This window comes from Cupressus sempervirens, chromosome 10 (assembly GCF_028749045.1).
Source record: "Cupressus sempervirens isolate cs-2001-9-10 chromosome 10, ASM2874904v1, whole genome shotgun sequence".
Taxonomy (NCBI): Eukaryota; Viridiplantae; Streptophyta; class Pinopsida; order Cupressales; family Cupressaceae; genus Cupressus; species Cupressus sempervirens.
Window position 1 is genome coordinate 373,975,204 of NC_143127.1, and position 12,481 is coordinate 373,987,684.

The following is a 12,481-nucleotide window of genomic DNA, read 5'->3' on the forward strand; positions in this document are numbered from 1 at the left end:
GCTATTGAAATCCTTGATGAAATAGTAGATCATAACATTGCTACTATGGCATCCTCTCTGGTTAGGAAGTTGATTGGCCCAAGGCCAAATATTGACATTGTGAGGACTCATGTGAGAAACAAATAGGACCTGAAAGGGCATGTGGATATAGTGGCTATGGCTAAGGGATTCCTCTCTTTTGATTTCTCTTGTATGGAGGATCTCATGAGGATTCTGTGTGTTGGATCTTGGTCCTTTGAACGTTTGATGCTAGCTTTGTAGAAATGGTCTTCAAAGTTTGATCTTAATGATTCCTTCTTTGTTCAAGCACTTGTCTAGGTCTGGTTGCTAGAAATTCCAATGGAATTTTGGTATGAGGATTTTTTTGATGACATTTTTAAATCCTTTGGGGAGCTCTTATCCATAGATCTTGTTACAGTGGCGGGGAGATGGTTAACTTATGCAAGAATATGCATTGGAGTCAGTGAGGGGAGAGATATGCTAGAGGAGAAAGCTAGGAAACAAAATTAGAATAAAATCAAGGCAAAGGGATTAACAAAGGATAGAATTGATAGCTCTAAAGAGGGAGAGAAAGTGTGGAAACTAAAGGAAATAACTAACAAAGAGACAAGACTAGAGCAACAGAAGGAGAAAGCAGTGGGTGCTCCTCCTTTGGTAGTAGAGGAAGTCCCAGGGACAGAACTAGTAGGTACCAATACTTTAAGCGAGGAATCACAAAGGCTAGTATTTGAGGAGCAGAGGATGGTGGTTGAGCCAAACAATCTAGAAAAATAGAAGTAGCCATGCCCTATGGTTGAAGTAACCCAAAAGGTTCGGCCTGAGAAAGAGGGTCCTAACCCAATAGTAGGTAGGGATATTTCTTATGCTCCCAAGACCCAAGCTAGGGATGAGAAGGAGGAGGTAGCTCTCTTAAGTGATTTAATACTCAATGGAGGAAATAATCTCAATATGGGGATTTCCTCTCCCAAGAAGATCTCTAGAGTGGTGGAAATGGTTAGATCCCCATCGCCAAGGTAACTTACTTATATGGAGGCTTTGTTTGTGACCTATATTTATGAATGTCAAGGGAAATGGACATCTTTTACCAAGAAAAATAAGAGCCAAGACCCTTCACTATTGTCCCCAGCTACAACAAGAAGTAGAGTGAAAGTTGATGTTGGAGCAAAATCTAAGACTCTTGGAAGAAATAGTAACAGTCAGAGTAGGAAAGAGGAGACTAGAAGGAATCTAGCAAATGGGAGTAAAAGGACCATCCAAGAGATTTTCCTTGCAAAGAAAAAATGAAGTTCATATCCTAGAACATTAGGGTGCTAAATGGAGCCCACAAACAAGAGGTAATTAGAAATATGATTAGGGATCATAGGCCTAATCTTTTCCTTATTCAAGAAAACAAAATGAGAAAGGAGGTGGTCGATAGAATTTCTTTTAGTAGTAGTTTGGAAGGCTTTGCAATGAATTTGAAAGGAGGTTAGGGAGGTTTGCTTACTCTCTATAGCTCTTATTTCTTTAAGCCTCAAGTTTTTTACAGTGAAGGTAATATTCTCCTCATTCAAGTTGAAAATATTAAAAATAAGGAATCCTGGTTTCTGTTGAATGTGTATGCTTCCAACACTAAAAATGGTAGGAGGAATTATTGGGTTTAAATTAAGAATTTTTTATCTAGATTTCAAGTGGGAATGTGTATAATTATGAGGGACTTCAATACTCCTTTAAGGAAGGATGAAAAATAGGGTGGTCTATGTCCAAATCTGGACAGTAGGATGGACCTTTCAGATTTTATCAATGATTTGGCATGTCTTGATGTTGACCTTCAGGGAGGTTTCTTCAGCTAGTCTAATAGGAGAGTGGGAAGAGATTACATTCAGGTTCATTTGGAGAGGGCTCTCATCTCCTTAGACTAGTTATTTTTTTATAATTGCAATCTTTCATTAATGGCCAAGACTAGTTCAAATCATTCTCCCATTTCTCTCACTTTAGACCCTATTGATATCAAACGTAACTTCCCTTTCAGATTTGAGAAAATGTGGACCTCCCACCCATATATTTTTCTTTGTATTTTAGAATGGTGGAATATCCATATTAAGGGATCTTCTATCGTCAAGGTGGCTAAGAAACTGAGAAATGTTAAGTTAGACATTAGAAAGTGGAACAAGTTAGATTTTGGTAATATCTTTCACTCCAAAGCTCAAATCTCAGAGGACCTAGGAATCATTAGGAGGCTATTCAGAAGGAGGGGTATAATGAGAGAGGCTGGAGGAGGAAAGATATATCCTTTCTAAGCTTCATAATGTTATTAGTCAAGAGTAGGCCTATTGGAAACAAAGATCAAGGGTTGTATGGTTGAAAGAGGGGGATAGGAATACCAAGTTCTTCCACACCTCTACTTGAAGCAAAGAGTTCATAACAAAATTAACAACATCAAGAAGGGAGAAGTGGTAATGGAAGAAAAAAATGAAATAGTTGGTGAGGCTATTTATTTCTTCACTAATCTACTAGTGAAAGACCCTAATCTGATGGAACATGATTAGTTGGAAATCTTATCAAATATTCTAGCTTTGATCCAACCTAAGGAGAATGTGATGATTGGGTCTATTCCCTCTCCTTGAGAAGTTGAGCAGGTCATCTTCTCTTTGGAAGCTGATAAATCCCCAAGTTTGGATGGGTTCCTATCTTTTTTCTTTCAAATATTTTGGAATGTGATTCAACAAGGTGTTACTAAAGTGGTGAAAGAATTCTTTAGTACTAGAAGTCTTCTTAAGGAGGTTAACGTCACTTTCCTAGTGCTTATCCCAAAGGTGGCTAGGGGGGACTCTATGGATCAATTTAGACCTATCAGCTTGTGTAACTCTTTTTATAAAATTATCTCTAAAGAATTGGCTTCAAGGATCATTAAGGTTCTCCCATCCATTATAACACCTCAACAATCTGGTTTTTTCCTAGGGCAACAAATCCTAGATTCTACTATGACTGTCCATGAAGTTATCCACTCTTTGGAAGAAGGTAAGAGAGAAGGTTTCCTCCTTAAACTTGACATGTCTAAGGCCTATGATCATGTGGATTGGTCCTTTCTCTTCAAAGTTCTTAGGGCCTTTGGGTTTAATTCAAGGGTCATCAACCTTATTGGCCAATTGGTGACAACTACTTCATTGGCTATGCTAGTCAATGGATCCCCCTCAACCTTTTTCAAACCTTCTAGAGGTCTTAGGCAAGGTGATTTGATCTCCCCCATTCTCTTCATTATTTTTGCTGACTACCTTGGAAGGATGATTTTTGCTAACAAAATTTTGGGTGCTCTGTCTGGTATCAAACCTTCTTCTGGACCCCTAGTTTTCTCCTACCAACATTTTGTTAATGACACTATAATGGGTGGGAAAGCCACAATTGGTGAAGCCAAATTTGTGAAAAATATTTTGAGCTCTTACTCTAGGGGCTCAGGGTAGCTAATCAACTAGAACAAGAGCTATGTTTTCTTCGTGAATACTCCAATTGAGTGTCAAAGGAAGATTGTTGCTATTCTGGGTTGTGAACTGAGAAGCCTTCCTTCTAACTATTTGGGCCTCCCAATAGGTTTGATTCCCCCTAACTCTTTCTAGAATAACATATTAGACAGGTTTAATAAAAAACTAGTAGGCTGGAAGGGAGTCACTCTTAGCCAAGCTAGAAAGATTCAATTGGTCAAAGCTACTCTCCAAAATCTTATCTTTTATTAGATTATGGTGACTGATTAGGAAAGTATTGTACATACTTCATAAATTCCTTTGGAGCATCACCCTAAAAAAATAAATGTGTGCCCTATTTTATTAGGATTTTGGGCCAACATGTAATTATTAATTATAACCCTAAAGTGGTAAAAATACTTGTATAAAAGGGCTTAGGGTTAGGGAATATTTGAGTGTTGTGATGCAAAAATTGGTTCTTATGGTGGTATTGAGCTGTGAGGGATTACAAATTGTAATCAAGTTGTAATCACTGGATTGTAATAATATCAAACTTGCTATTTGGTGGGCATAGCCCAAGGATTGGGTAAACCACATTAAATCTTGGTGTCTTGTGTTATTTTCAATGTGATCTATTATTTTTTGATATTTTTTATATTTGCATGTAATTGTTATTTTTGTTTGTGGTTTAATCCTAACCAGTCGTATTAGAGCTAGGTTGTTCTTTTAGTTATCCTCTGCAAGAAAATCTCACAATTGAGTGGAAGTCTCATGGTTGAGTGAGAGTGATGGTATATGAGGTTTGACAAGTTTAATGGGTAGAACTTTCAGTTATGGAAAATGCAAATGGAAGACTATCTTTATTAGAAGGATTTATGGAAGCTATTGGAAGGCAAAAGCAAGAATCAAGGATCTATGTCAAATGACAATTGGGATCTTTTGGATAGAAAGGAACTTGGAAGCATTCGATTATGTTTGGCACCATCGGTGGCATTTAATATTACAAAAGTGAAGACAATAGAAGAGTTGATGCAAACCCTAGAAAAAATGTATGAAAAGCCTTTCGCTTCAAACAACATATTTTTCATGAAGCATTTATTTAATATGAAAATGATAGAAGGTGGATCTATTGTAGATCATTTAAATGATTTTAATACTATTACCAGTTAGTTATCTTCTATGGGTATCAATTTTGATGAGGAAATTAGGGCTTTCTTGATTTTGTGTTCTTTTCTTGAAAGTTGGAATGGCTTGGTAATGGCTAGGAGTAATTTTGTTCCTGGATCTAGTACCCTAAAATATGATGATGTGATCAGTGTAATTTTGAGTGAGGAAACTCATAGGAAAACCTCAGGTGGATCTACATTAGGAAGTGCTTTGAATGTACAAAGTTGAAACAGAACAACTGAGAGAGGAAGTAATTCTGGAAATCATAGGAAATCAAGAGGAAAGTCAAAGGGGAGGAGGTCTCAATCAAGAAGACCAAATGACTGCTGTACTATGGGAAACCAGGGCATAAAAAGAAAGATTGTTGGACTCAAAAGAAAAATGAAGGAGATAAATCGGATGGAGACAAGGACGCAAATGTGGTAAGTAAAAAATCTGAAGAGGATGCTTTTCTTCTATCTTTAGAAAGTGTTGATGATTCATGGGTTTTAGATTTTGGTGCTTCATTCCATGCTACACCTCATAGAGATTATTTCATTGATTATGTCCAAGGGGATTTTGGGCTTTTTTTTTGTGGGATAATGAACTTTGTTAGATTGTTGGAAAGGGATAAGTTAAGATTAAGTTGTAGAATGAGAATCATTGGCTACTATATGAGGTAAGACATGTTCCAAGGTTGAGTAGGAATTTAATTTCAGCAGGGCAACTCAGTGATGAGGGTTGTGTAGTTACTTTTAATGATAAAAATTGAAAGGTTTCAAAAGGTTCCCTTATAATAGAAAAAGGTGTGAAAGTAGACACCTTATATCTTTCTAAAGGTCATATTGTTCCTTCTATTTTAATTGTTTCAGAGAAAAATGAATGTTCAGGAATAGTTTCTAGAGTTGGGCAGGGAGAACAAATAACTACTGTAAATTCTAATACAGTGTTGTGGCACAACAGACTTGGGCACATGAGTGAGAAAGGTACAAAAGTACTTCATTCAAAGAAAGTCTTACCAAGTCTAAAATGTGTTAATATATTTCTGTGAAAGTTGTGTATATGAAAAATAAAAGAGAGTGAGTTTTGTGAAGATTGGGAAGGAAAATAAAAAGGAGAAATTAGAGCTTGTGCATACCGATGTATGGGCACCAGCTCAAGTATCTTCCCTAGGTAGCTCTCATTATTATGTTACATTTATTGATGATGCAACTAGAAAAGTATGAATTTATTTCCTTAGACAGAAATCTGATGTATTTCAAACTTTCAAGAAATGGAAATGCTTGGTTGAAAATGAGACTGGTAAGAAATTAAAATGTCTTAGACGTGATAATGATGGTGAGTATTGTAGTCATGAATTTGAAGATTATTGCTCTAGTAATAGTATTCGTAGACATAAAACTATTACAAGGACTCCACAGGAAAATAGAGTGGCTGAATGCATGAATAGGACTATAATGGAGCGTGCAAGGAGCATGAGGTTGCATGTTGGGTTACCCTTACACATGTGGGTGGAGGCTATCAATACTGCTATATATTTAATTAATAGAGGTCCCTCTACTCCTTTGAGTTGTGGTATTTCAAATGAAGCATGGACTGGTAAGAAGGTGAGTTATTTTTTTCTCAAAACCTTTAGTTGTGAAGCATTTGCTCATATAAATTATGAAAATAGAACCAAGATAGAGGCTACATCAAAGAAATGCATGTTTTTTGGATATGGCATTAATGAATTTGGTTATAGGCTTTGGAATTTTGAAATTCATAAAATTGTAAGAAGTAGGGATGTCATATTCAATGAGAAAGTGTTGTACAAAGATCTGTTGCAGCAACATGAGAAGAAAGAAGATGATTATGTAGTGTTGGATGATGCTCCAAAAGATGATGTTGCAGCCATTCTTCATGTTGTGCAACAACAAAAACAAAAAATACCACACACATCAGTGAATGGTAGATGGTCAATAAGGCTAATTCGATCTCCAAAAAGATTTTCTCCCTCTTTGTATTCTATTTTACTAACAGATGCTGGTGAACCTGAATGTTATGATGAAGCTATGCAAGTGGATACTAAGATTCAGTGGGAGTCTGCAATGAAAGATGAAATGGACTCTTTGCTCAAAAATAAGACTTCGAATTTATGCAAATTGCTTGCAGGTAAAAGGGCTTTACAGAATAAGTGGGTTTATAGGTTGAAATAAAATGATGGAGGTAAGAAAAGATTTAAAGCTAGGCCAGTTATAAAAGGATTTGCAAGGAAAAAGGAATTGACTTTGATGAGATATTTTCTCCCATTGTTAAGATGACTTCTATCCATACTATTTTAAGTATTGTGGCTATTGAAGATTTGCATTTAGAGCTGCTTGATGTTAAAATAGCTCTCCTTCATGGTGATTTGTATGAAGAGATATATATGGCTCGGCCATAGGGATTTGAGGTCAAAGGTAAGGAAAACTTAGTGTGCAAATTGAAGAAAAGTTTATATGGCTTGAAGCAAGCACCTCAACAATGGTATCTTAAATTTGACAATTTTATGCATGAGCATGGATATAATAGGTGTCATTTAGATCATTGTGTTTACTTTAAGAGGTTGGATGATGATAGCTACATTATTTTATGTTTATATGTTGATGATATGCTTGTAGCTTGGTCTAACATGGATCAAATTAAGGGGTTGAAATGCTAGTTAGCACATGCATTTTCTATGAAGGATTTGGGGGCAGCAAAAAAAATCCTTGGTATTAAGATTTGTAGAGATAGGAAGAACAAGAAATTGATGCTATCTCAGGCTAGTTATGTTGAGAAGGTGTTGCAACATTTCTCTATGGAGAATGCTAAAGCTGTCAGCACACCTTTACCTGGTCATTTGAATTTGACTAAGGATATGTGTCCCAAGACACAAGAAGAGGAGCAGAAGATGTCAAAGGTACCCTGTGCTTTAGCTATAGGAAAATTGATGTATGCTATGGTATGTACAAGGCCAAATATTGCACATATAGTGGGAGTTGTTAGCAGGTATATGAGTCATCCAAGAATTGAGCATTAGAATGCAATCAAATGGATTATCAGATATTTGAGAGGAACATCTAATAAGTGTTTACACTTTGGGAGCTCTACTACTGATTTACAGGGCTATGTTGACTCAAATTTGGTAGGAGATATTGATACCAGGTGGAGTATTATAGGTTATGTCTTTACTAATGGTTGGGCAGCCGTAAGTTGGGTTTCTAGGTTATAGGAGGTTAATGCTTTATCTACTCCAGAGGCAGAGTATGTTTTTACTATAGAGGTAGCTAAGGAGATGATATGGCTTTAGTTCTTCTTGGAAGAATTGTGACACCATCAAAAGGATAATTTTTTTTTTTATAGATAGTCAGAGTGCCATTCATCTTGTGAAGAATTCTATTCTACATTCAAAGACCAAACACATATAGTTGAGGTACCATTTCATTCGGTCAGTTCTGGATGATGGATAGTTAAATCTGGACAAGATACATATAGATGAAAATCTAGCAAATATGTTTACAAAGGTAGTGATAAGGGAGAAATTTAATTCCTCTTTAGCTTTGTTGGTCTTCTAGACTAAATAGGAATAACCGAAAAGGAGAGTCCAGGGTGGTTTGATCCAGTGGGAGCCTCATAAAGTATGACATAGCTACATGATCAGTCTCCAAGTGGGAGATTGTTGTTTAGTGTGGAACCTGATTAGTCCCGAAGTGGGAGATTGTTAGATTGTGGTGACTGATCAGGAAAGTACTATACATACTTCATAAGTTCTTGGGGCATCACCCTAAAAAAAAAAATTTGGGCCTTATTTTATCAAGATTTTGGACCAACATGTAATTATTAATTATAACCCTAAAGTGGTAAAAATACTTGTATAAAAGGGCTTAAGGTTAGGGATTTTTTTAGTGTTGTGATGCCAAAATTGGTTCTTGTGGTGGTATTGAGTTGTAAGGGATTACATATTGTAATCAGGTTGTAATCATTAGATCGTAATAATATCAGACTTGTTGTTTGGTAGACATAGCCCAAGGATTGGGTGAACCACGTTAAATCTTCATGTCTTGTGTTCTTTTCTGTGTGCATGTAATTGTTATTTTTATCTGTGGTTTAATCTTACCATCTTTTTGGGATTCCTAGTAAGTATGTAGATCTATTAGAGAAGATCTAGCAAAATTTTATTTGGTTAGGTTTGAAAGACAACAAGCATTTTCACTTGGTGGCTTGGGATAATGTGTGCCTCCCAAAATAGAATGGTGGATTGGGGATAAGGAAACTGTGTCCTTTCAACAAAGCCCTCCAAGATAAACAAGTTTGGAGAATCTTTTCTAGCAAGGGGGATAGGAGGGACATCATAGAAGACAAATACCTTCAAAGACCTTCAATCAAAAAATTGCTCTTTAGTGAGTCTATTCCAAAAGGATCTAATATATGGAATCGTTTTCTAAGTGCTAGAGAAGTTGCTAATAGTAGAGTAAAATAGAGTGTAGGGAATGGAGAGGATACCATTTTCTGGCAAGATAATTAGTTGATTTAGGGGCCTCTTATTGTCATTCCTAATTTTGAGAGATGGGCTTGCATGTACATCGAGAGGTTTGGGAGATTTGTTTCTGATTATAGAAAGGGCTAGGATTGGAGGGATCTATTTTCCATTTCAAAGGACCTTAAACCTCTTATGACTATTCTTCTCTCTGTGGTTGTGATGTAACCCCAATATCATTAAACAATAAATCTAAATTTCACACAAGAAAAGTGTTTCAGAATAACCAAGTTCTTCATTAAAAAAATTTCTCCAACTCTACTCTACCTCTACAATGAAAAAAATATCTACTTATTACAATTTCAAAAATTACCATAATTGGCAAATTTTTGGGAAAAATAGAAATTTCCATTTTTGGTAATTTTTTAAACTTATCCTATGAATCCCAATTTTTCCCAAGAAAAGCCCCCAACTAAGGCAAGAAAAATTACTAACTAATCAATGAAATCAAAGATACGATTCAAATTTATTACAAAAACAAAAATCTAAAAAAATTGGAAAAAACACTAAAAGTCAATTTTAGAGGTCAAGATGAGTTTTTAGGATCCCAAAAAAATGTTGAAACAACCACCTATCAAATTGAGCTCATTAGCAATCCAAATAACTCCTTCTACTGTAGCTACCTGTAAAATTTCAGCCAAAACCGACATCCGAGTCAAAAGTTATGACCCCCAAAAGTAAATCTCGACTAAAACCCACATCTGAGTCAATAGCTTTGACCCTCAAATGTTGCTACATCATTCTCCCCTGCTTGAAAAGAAAAAATCTCCTACGAGTTTTGTTCCTCAAACTGCTTCATTTTAGGCTCATCCAGCTTCTACAACTCCCATTTTGTAATCCAAGTGCTATTTGTCAGTGCCATCCCTCCCCACTATACAAGATATCTATTGCAGTCACCTTGACGAGTTTGAACAGTCTTCTTATCAAGAATCTGTGCAATCTTTTCTCTCTTTTTGATGGGTATGGTGTGTGTCTAATCCACCTCATCATCTTTTTCAATAGAGGTATCATCACAAAGGAAAGTATCAAATCAGAAATATTAATCACAGGAGATATATCAAGACCACTTCGGAGCTCTACCTCATATGCATTATCATTAATCTTCTTCAAAATCTTGCAGGGACCAATTTTCTTATATTTTAATTTATGATAACTCCTAGTAGGAAACCTCTCCTTTCTAAGGTAAACCATCACTAGATCCCCTGCATTAAAAACTTGTTACCTTCGAGTAGTGTCTGTAGAAGCTTTGTACCGCTCATTGTTGTCCTGTAACTTCTATCTTACATTTTCTTGCAACTAGTGGAGCTGCTCTGCAAAGGCTTCCCCATCATCACTAACTCTGTCACCAAAGGAAGTGGCACCAAATTGAGAACACCCTGAGGGTTATGTCCATAAACAACTTGAAATGGCGACTTACCAGTGGACCTATTCACTGAGCTTTTATAAGAAAATTCTATTTGAGGCAATGCTAAATCCCATTGTTTGGGTTTCTCTCCAACAATACAATGCAACAAATTACCCAAACTATGATTGAAAACCTCTGTTTGTCCATCTGTTTGTGAATGGTAAGCACTAATTAACTATAATTTGGTTCCCATTTTCTTCCATAACATCTGCCAAAAATGACTCACGAACTTGGTATCTTGGTCAGAGGTGATTGTTTTAGGAACCCCATGCAATCTTATTATCTCATAAAAGAATAACTCAGCAACCCTAGTAGCATCACTAGTTTTCTTACAAGCAATAAAATGAACCATTTTTGAGAATTTGTCCACAACTACAAAAATAGAGTCATTACCTTATTGTGTATGTGGCAATCCCAATACAAAATCCATACTCAAATCTATCCACGGTCTAACTGGTACTAGTAATGGCATGTATAATCTAGTGTTTTGGGAGTGCCCTTTGGCTACTTGACAAACTTGACACCTTTCCTCAAATTTGGTGATATCTCGCTTCATCTTTGGCCAATAGTACTTATCTTGCACCAAAGCTATAGTTTTATCCTTCCCAAAATGCCCAGCTATACCACTACTATGAAATTCCCAAATAATATTCTCTCGCATTGAGCCTACAGGAACACATAGCTACTTTCCCTTAAATAAGTCACCATCTTGCAATAGATAATCACCTTGAATAGTCTCTGCATGTCCAGGTACTGGATTCTTGAACTGATCGACAACTTCCCAAAAGTCACTATCGAATTCATACAAATCTTTGATTGCATCAAAGCCAACCACCTCTATCTCCATGATATTTGAAAGAACAACTTGCCTACTTAAGGCATATGGAACTTGATTCTATTTCCCTAATTTATGCTTTAGAACAAAAGTATACCCTTGTAGGAAAAAGACCCACTTTGCATGTCTAGTGTTCAATTTATTTTGTGTATTCAAAATTTCAGAGCAATATGGTCTGTAAACAACACAAATTCCTTGGGAACAAGATAGTGCTTCCAGTGCCTCAAAGGTTGCACAATTGCATAGAATTCTATATCATATGTAGAATATTTCTTCCGCACATCATTTAATTTTTCACTAAAAAAGGCAATGGGTTTACCTACTTGGCTAAGTACAGTGCCAATGCCCACATGTGAGGCATCACAATCCACTTCAAATACTTTGTCAAAATCTGGCAATGCTAAAACTAGAGCTTCAGTGACCTTCTTCTTTAGGTATTGGAAACTCTCTTCAGCTTCTTTGGCCCATGAGAAATCTTGACCCTTAGTGCAATCTGTCATAGGTGATACAATGCTGCTGAAATTACGAATGAACTTTCTATAGAAAGTAGCCAAGCCATGGAAACTTCGCACCTCGGTGATACTACATGGACTAGGCCATTCAAGAATGGTTCAAACTTTCTCTAGATCCATCTTGACACCATCTCCAGAAATGACAAATCCTAGAAAAATCAAGATTTCTTGCATGAACTTACACTTCTTTAAATTAGCATGGAACTTTTCTCTCCTCAATACCCCCAATATTATCCTCAAATGTTGTATATGTTCTTCCCTTCCCTTACTAAAAATCAATATATCATCAAAATAAACTACTACAAACTTACCAATGTAGGGATGCAACACAGTGTTCACGAGTCTCATAAAAGTACTAGGTGAATTGGATAAACCAAAAGGCATAACCTTCCATTCATACAAACCATCTCTAGTTTTGAAAGTTTTTTTCCACTCATCCCCCTCTCAGATGTGGATCTGATGGTACCCACTTCGTAGATCAATCTTAGAGAAATACTTCACTCCAGCATGTCATCCAAATGTGGGATGGGAAAATGATACTTGATGGTTATCCTATTGATGGCTCGATTTTCTATGCACATCATCCATGTTCCATCTTTCTTTGGAGTT